The sequence below is a fragment of the Protopterus annectens genome, chromosome 2.part2 (assembly GCF_019279795.1).
Source record: "Protopterus annectens isolate FY-2018-M chromosome 2.part2, PAN1.0, whole genome shotgun sequence".
NCBI classification, from domain to species: Eukaryota; Metazoa; Chordata; order Ceratodontiformes; family Protopteridae; genus Protopterus; species Protopterus annectens.
The window spans coordinates 791,156,395-791,163,894 of record NC_056730.1 but is presented as its reverse complement, the minus strand read 5'-3'; positions in this window follow the sequence as shown (position 1 = coordinate 791,163,894).

The window sequence follows — 7,500 nt, the reverse complement described above, 5'->3', positions numbered from 1 at the left end:
CATCAACTAGAATAAAATCAACAGTCCCATACCCTCCCTGTCCATTAACCTCTTTAACTTTACTCAAATAACCCACTCCATCACCAGACCCAATAAAACAAATCCCCCTGGATCCACTCTTGACTGGATCTTAGTCACCCATCCAAATAAAATTATCAACTCTGGCACCAACCCTGACTCTATTAGTGACCACCTCCCAGATTTCATTTACCGTGCAACCACCTCCCATCCACACCATCATCAATATATTCAGACCCGCAACCTTAGTAAATTTGACCCAAAAACCTTCTCTAACTATCTCAAACAGATGAATTGGAACATTCTAAAAACCCTTCCACTCAATAAAACCATAGACCACTTTAATTCTACTTTCCTAGGCACTCTAAATTCCCCAGCTCCACCAAGGAAAAAAAGAATAAAAACTATAACTGCCCCTTGGCTCCCTAGCTCCACCAAGAAAAAAAAGAATAAAAACTATAACTGCCCCTTGGCTAACCAAAGAAACAAAGCAAATTATGCATCAAAGATACAAACCCTGGAAGCTTTACCAAAAGAATAAACTTCCCAAAACCCTTCTCCAATATAGACAGCTCCACAACTTTGCAAAAAAAAAAAAATCTTCAAAGACAAAAAATCATACTACACTAAGCTCCAGTTCAACCATCCCCAAAACTCTAGGCTTTTTTGGAACTCCATAAACTCACTTCTCAACCCAGGCTCCAAACATAACCCCTGTCTGGACCCAAATAAATCTGACCTTGAATTAGCCTCACTGTTCTACTGTTCAACTATTTCTTTATAGGGTCAATATCCGACCTAATGAAAAATTTTCCCAACAACGACCCATCTCTCCTACATTCCACCTCATCTAAGTCCCCAAATAATTTCCCCCCCTATGTTTGAGCTTAAACCTGCCTCCACTAACAACATAAAAAGACTTCTATACAAACTTAAACCATGCTCCAATGCACCTGACAACATCCCCTTTTCCTTTCTCAAGTCTGCTGCCGATGGTGTAGTTCTCCCAATTAGTATCCTAATTAATAGAGCCATAAAGGAATCCTATGTCCCTAAACTCTGGCATTCCATCTTTATTCTTCCTCTCCACAAGGGAGGCAAAAACACTAACATTTCAAACTTCCACCCTATAGCTCTTCTCTCTCCAATCTCCAAAATCCTAGAAAAATGCAACCACCTCCAACTAATGCCTTTTCTGACTAAAAACCAACATCTTACCCCTACCCAACATGGCTTCTGACCAGGACATAGCACCATAATAGCTCTAGTCTCATTCTTAGAAACTGTCAATCAAGCCCAAGATTCTGGGAACTTAGTATCCACAGTGCTCCTAGATCCCTCTAAAGCATTTGATACTGTTTCCCATAAGCACCTTCTAAGTCATCTCTCAAACCTAAATCTCTCCCAAAACACTCTTTCCTGGTTCTCAAACTATCTGTCAGATAGATCTCAGGGTGTGAAATGGAAAAAGGGCACCTCATCTTTCTTACCCACCCCTACTGGAGTACCACAGGGGTCCATCCTCATACCAATGCTGTTTAATATCTTTATCAATAACTTTCACTCTGCTATTTCTAATGCCAGAGTCACACAATATACAGATGACTCTACACTTCTCTGCTCTGCCTCTAACCTTCCTGAACTCCTATCTAAAACTCAGACTTTCTTCTAAACTACTGAGATCTGGATATACCAAAATCACCTTTCTCTCAATGTTAATAAATCTAAAATACTACTATTCACACCCTCAAAATCTTTCTCTTTTGATAATAATTCCTTTTAAGTCCTTAGCCAAAGCAACTCTCCGATCAAAGTTGTTCCCTTTGCCAAACTACTTGGTGTAACTATAGACGAACACCTCAAGTTCGACATCCATATTCAGCAAAATATAAAGAAAACCCACCAAAAACTAGGTATGCTATACAGGAACAACCACTTCCTCTCTACTTCTACCAGGCATACTCTGGCCTCCTCTTACCTCCTTCCCTCCCTTCTGTATGGCACCCCACTACTAACTAACCTATCCTGTTCCATCACTTCCAAATCTGAAAGCTGTTATAACAAAATTTCTAAATTTGCCACCAAAGCCAAACATTCCACTCATCACTGTGCTGCCCTCCAATCCCTCAACTGGTTAGAATTCACAAATTACCTGGACTTCCTCCAGCTCACTACAGCACATAGACTAATATTTAATCCAACCAAATGTCCTTCTCAAACATCCTTCCCCTATCCACCTCAAATAGAACTCTCAGATCTGAACACCAAAACTTAATTACTGTCCACAAACCTAAACGTCCTGCTGGACAACTTCTCCTTAGGTAAGACAAGGGATTCTCTCCCTTCCACACTAAGGACAATGTCAAATGCAAACAACTTCAAAACTCTGCTTTACACCTACCTGTCCTCCAAATGGAAATGTAACTCCATTCTCCCTGCCTAGAACTATTTAACAAAAGCCCCTGGGAGGGTATTCTCTTGAGTTCCCAAGCACATTATAGCTGGCTATAACCTTCTATAGATAATTCCCATATGATCTCTCACACTCTGTAAATATTGTAAATAGCTTTTTTACTTTTGACTTTAACTGTGTGAATTTGTTAAAATGTATCTGCACAATATTTTTCCACTATGGGCAATATTGCTCACGTTTTGTATTATTTGATATGTATTTGTACTTGTACTTTTATTTTTATTGGACAGCTATCTTTACTGTGATCTGTTTCATGGAGCTTTTCTCCCCGGGCCTCCAAAGAAAACAGGCTATCTGGGCTCAGTGGACTTCCCCAGTAATCAAACTGGAAATAAATAAATAAATAATGTTACTACATTTGAGGATACAGAAATTGCTAATGCTGGGCACTTTCAATGTGTTGTTCTCTATGACAAAACTGTTATAGTGTGACTGAGTTGTGAGCACAGGCTGTCCCATTATTAACTGCTGCTCAGATGATTAAGTTCAGAGGATACATTACATGTTCTCACCAAATAGCTGTGTGCACTGTAAACTTAAAGTGCAGTGGTATACCAACTCTAGTCACACTTGTTCAATATCAGGTGAAGAGTGTGTGTACATTATAAAGGACAAAGGATGCATTACAGATTCTGAACTAATAGCTGTGTGTGCTGTAAACATAAAGTACAGTGATGTACCAAGTCTAGTCACACTTGCTCAATATCAGGTGCAGAGTGTGCATGTGTTGAATGCCCATAGTGTGTTGCTGGACATCATCCATGCATCCTCGGGGCTCCATCCCTTTATAACATATGAACTATGTGCTATGCGCATCTATGGTTGTCCACCTTGTCTTTGCACCTTTCATATACTTGATGGATCTTTAGGCTCACTTGCCATGTGCCTTTCTGCTCACCACCTTCGGTGAAATTCTATTTCTTCAGCAGCCTTGAAGAATAAACAAGCCATTGTTGTCTGTGCTTTCCAGTGATGAATGCCAACCCTCAATACCTAAAGTCAAGATAACAGTTGATAGTATGTTGCTGACATGCTCTGTGAACTGAAAGTATCTTAAATGCCACATTGTTTTCTACAGCACACCAGCACATGGATCAAGTACTGAGAGGCACACAGGTCTGCTTCTGAAACACATGGCTTTCATTGCTATCCATTAGACATTCTTTGTACCATTTCAGATTTATAGATGCTGTCTATAGGTCTTTCTGCCAACATCCTATACCATTAAATCAGATAATAACAACAACAATAATAATACAAATAATAATAATAATAATAATAATAATAATAACAATAATAATAATATACACTCAAATAAGCGAACAGATATATATGTATTATGAATATAATCACTCATCCCAATTACAAAAATACATAAGGGGAATACCTCAGAAATAAAGATATCAACTAATCCTGACAACTACAAATAAAAAATACTGACAAAAAGCTCAAACCACACCCTGTACCACCTTAGTCATTAGTGCTAAGTGTAACCCTATGTTTAACCCTACTCCTATCCTCAACACTAGTGCACCTTCCCTTCTGAAAACTCTATTTCTTAATAGTACCAGTACAGAAGATGCTTGGGTGCAATAACACACAGGTACAACACTAAAATTATCCTCTTCACTAGCCCTTGTTCTAACCCAAACCTAAACACCCATATATACAATATAATGGGTTCCAGCATGTAAATCGCAAGATGAATGCCCGCAAGCTACAACGCCGAAACTAGAAGGCCGCAGCACTGCTAGACCGTACAGCGGTGCGGCCAAAAGGGAGATACGCCATGGGAATCCATGTCAGTGGGAAAACAAGCAAATGGAGACAACCCCTAAAGCAGGTACTCGGGCTGCAACCCAACAGTGGAAACAGTCGTGCAAAGCTGAGAACAATGTAAAACAAAAGAATGGAAATAACAGCAGCATACTTTTAGCGCTCCACACAAAGCACAATAATAAATTTAGCACGTACACAAGCACTAAAATAACAGCAACATACCTGTAGTGCTCCACAAGTCCACACAAACCCGCACAGTAAACATTCCCGGGGAAGCAAATAGTAAAACCCACAGTAGCTGCAGCTGCAGCAGAGCGTATGTATATGCGCATTTCCCAAACAGCAAGAACACCAGAAGCCTTCCTGCCAATACACCCTAACAGTATATAACAGCACAGACAGCCCTGAGCTGTGCAGAATATGGGTAGCCCAAATACCACACACATGTGGACGTCCAGCACTATAGAGGAACAGACAGATGTGTTTCAGACTTCATACCCCTCAGAAAGTACATGCTACCGCAAGACCTGTTGGTGTAACACCAACCAAGCATGTCACAGCATGATGGACACAGTGTCTCTGTGAGTACCACTGTTGTGAATGGCTCTAATACATGACCAACCCAAAGTGATGGAGAGGCATGCCTGCAACAGACAGCAACTGTCCTGCCAGAGCCCCCCTAGTGCAGTGGCAGGTGGGAACATCCCAACTCGGGCAAGCACAGACTACCAACCCAACAGCAGGGAATAAACATTGTAGTAGGGGAACACAGTCACGCAGGGGTAGCAACCCTCCACCCAGTCCACAGCAGCATGTGTGTATTGCGCGGGCTGCCAAACCCATCCATTGGTTGCTGCAGCTGGGGTACACAAGTATGTAGGCCCATGTAGGCAGACAAGGGTGCAACACAGAGTAACCTCCCTATGTAACCTCTGCCACTGAAACTGAGACTAGGCCCCACACCCTGATTGGCCGGCAGCAACAGCTGGGAGTTAAAGGGGACCTGTGCAGTACACGTAGAAATTGTGTTGCAAGCAAGCTGTGCAGACGCCTACCAGACTACAAGCACTTGTCAGCCCCATGGCTGTGTGAACTGCACATAGTGAAACCCCAGCAGAACAGGCAGTCAAAGCAAGGTGGAGTGTAGACAGCTGCACAGGGCCACTGTGGCAGGCAGCGCTACTTCACAGGGTACAACACAAGGTGGTGTACAGCAACTATTCTATCGTCTGACAGTGACTTGTACCAGGGTCTTGTCTACATCCTGTTCCCAGCTACACTGGCCATGATGGATACTGAGAGGCCATCAACAAGTGGTGTTACCATGATGGAATCTATGTACCTGTATAGCCCCAGTCAGCTTGGCAACAGATACAGCACAGTGCCCAGCCAACAGGGAAAACCAATGCTGGTAGTGGAGGGATACTGCTACTATTTGGAGTGTGAAGCAAAACCAAAATGGTGCTGGTCATGTATCAAGCGGAGAGTAAAGGCCTGCAGAGGTCATGCCATCACTGTTCCTCAGGATGAGGGGAAGAACTTCTGAAATCACTGCCACACCAGCCTGGCCCAGATGCAACAATAGCCCAAGTGGCTACACTGCGAGCAGAACTGCGGCAGAGGGCAGTAACTGACAATGACTTGCCAAGCCTGGTAATGCAGAGTGTCCTAGGCACAGCGGATGACAATGTACTACAAGAGATGCCTTGCTGTGCCACCCTGCATTGTAGCATAACCAGGGTATGGCAGAGGGCACGGGCATCCATGACCACACCTCCAGTAACACTCACGGATATTGATGTCAGCCAGTATCCATTCCATACTGGCAGCTTTATCCTCCGTAGAAGGTCAGATATGGATGGGTCTGATTCCTTGGTTCTACTTACAACATCACAGAATCTGACTGATCTGTGCAGGTCTGACATCATTCTTGGGGATGGCACCTTCCTCACACAGGCTGATATATGTCACTAGCTGTATACATTGCATGGATGTATTGGCACTCCCACCTCAGCAAGGATCATCCCCCTGGTGTACTGTCTCATGACACGGAAGTCAGAGTCTGCATACAACAATATGTGGGAGATACTGAAGGGTATGGCCACAGAACAGGGATGCACCTTGGCTCCACAGTATATTATGACTGATTTTGAGAAGGCAGCGATCCATGCCAGCCGTAAGGCATTCCCTAAGAGTATTCTGAAGGGGTGCTTATTCCATTTTGCACAGATCATTTGGAGCCAGATCCAGCATCACCATCTTGTGGCCCTCTATGGTACGGACACTGCTTTCACAACTGCCATCTCCAAGCTAATTGCATTGGCATTCTTAACACTGAAAGATGTTGTCCCTGCATTTATGGACATTGTGGCTACTTTACCAGACTGTGCACAACCTATTGGCGTATTTCTGGACCATCACTGTGTGTGAGGCTAACCACGCAAGTATGCAGCCTGCTGCTCTGCACAGCAACGACTGCCATTGTCCTACCCTTTGAAGTTTTGGAATGTGTGTGATGTCTCTGACATGGACTTCCCACAGACTAATAACTAGGTGGAGGCATGGCATTGTCGGCTGAAGGTGTTACTGGGATGCCCTACTGTGCAGCTATCCGACCTTCTGTCTGTTCTGCAACAGGAAGAGAACCTGACAGATAACCGATGGGAGTGTCTTTTGAGGGGGATGCCTGTGACACCATGTAGGAAAGCTATTGTTGTAAGAGAGCATCGCCTAAAACACATCTTGCAACATAAGTATGACTACAGTGATGTGCAGGATTTTCTCCGTGCTGTGGCACATTTCTACAAGTTGTGATTATATCTGGGTTTAGTATGCACCAAGCACTACACACATCACTTTACATATTGTGTTAATAAAGGCTTTGCCTACAGCACATTGGTTTCACACTACCACTTTCATGCCCAATTGGCATCCTATGCCAGGCACATGTTCCACTGACAGTTACACATGGTGGCTTCTAGGGGGGTGCAGAGTGTATCACTGTGGGGGTTTGTGTCTGCCACCTGTGGTTAAGGTGCAGGGGGTTCCTCAAATCCACAGGGAATTGTCTGCAGGCATTTGTCACTGCAGCTAAACTGCCAACCTGCCATATGTCCACATCCAGCTGTCTCACAGGGGGGTGTTGCGCTGCCTAGGTGCCTGAACCCCAATATAATGCTTAATGCTGACCCACTTACCTCTGCTGAGAAAATGACCATTCGAGAAAATTA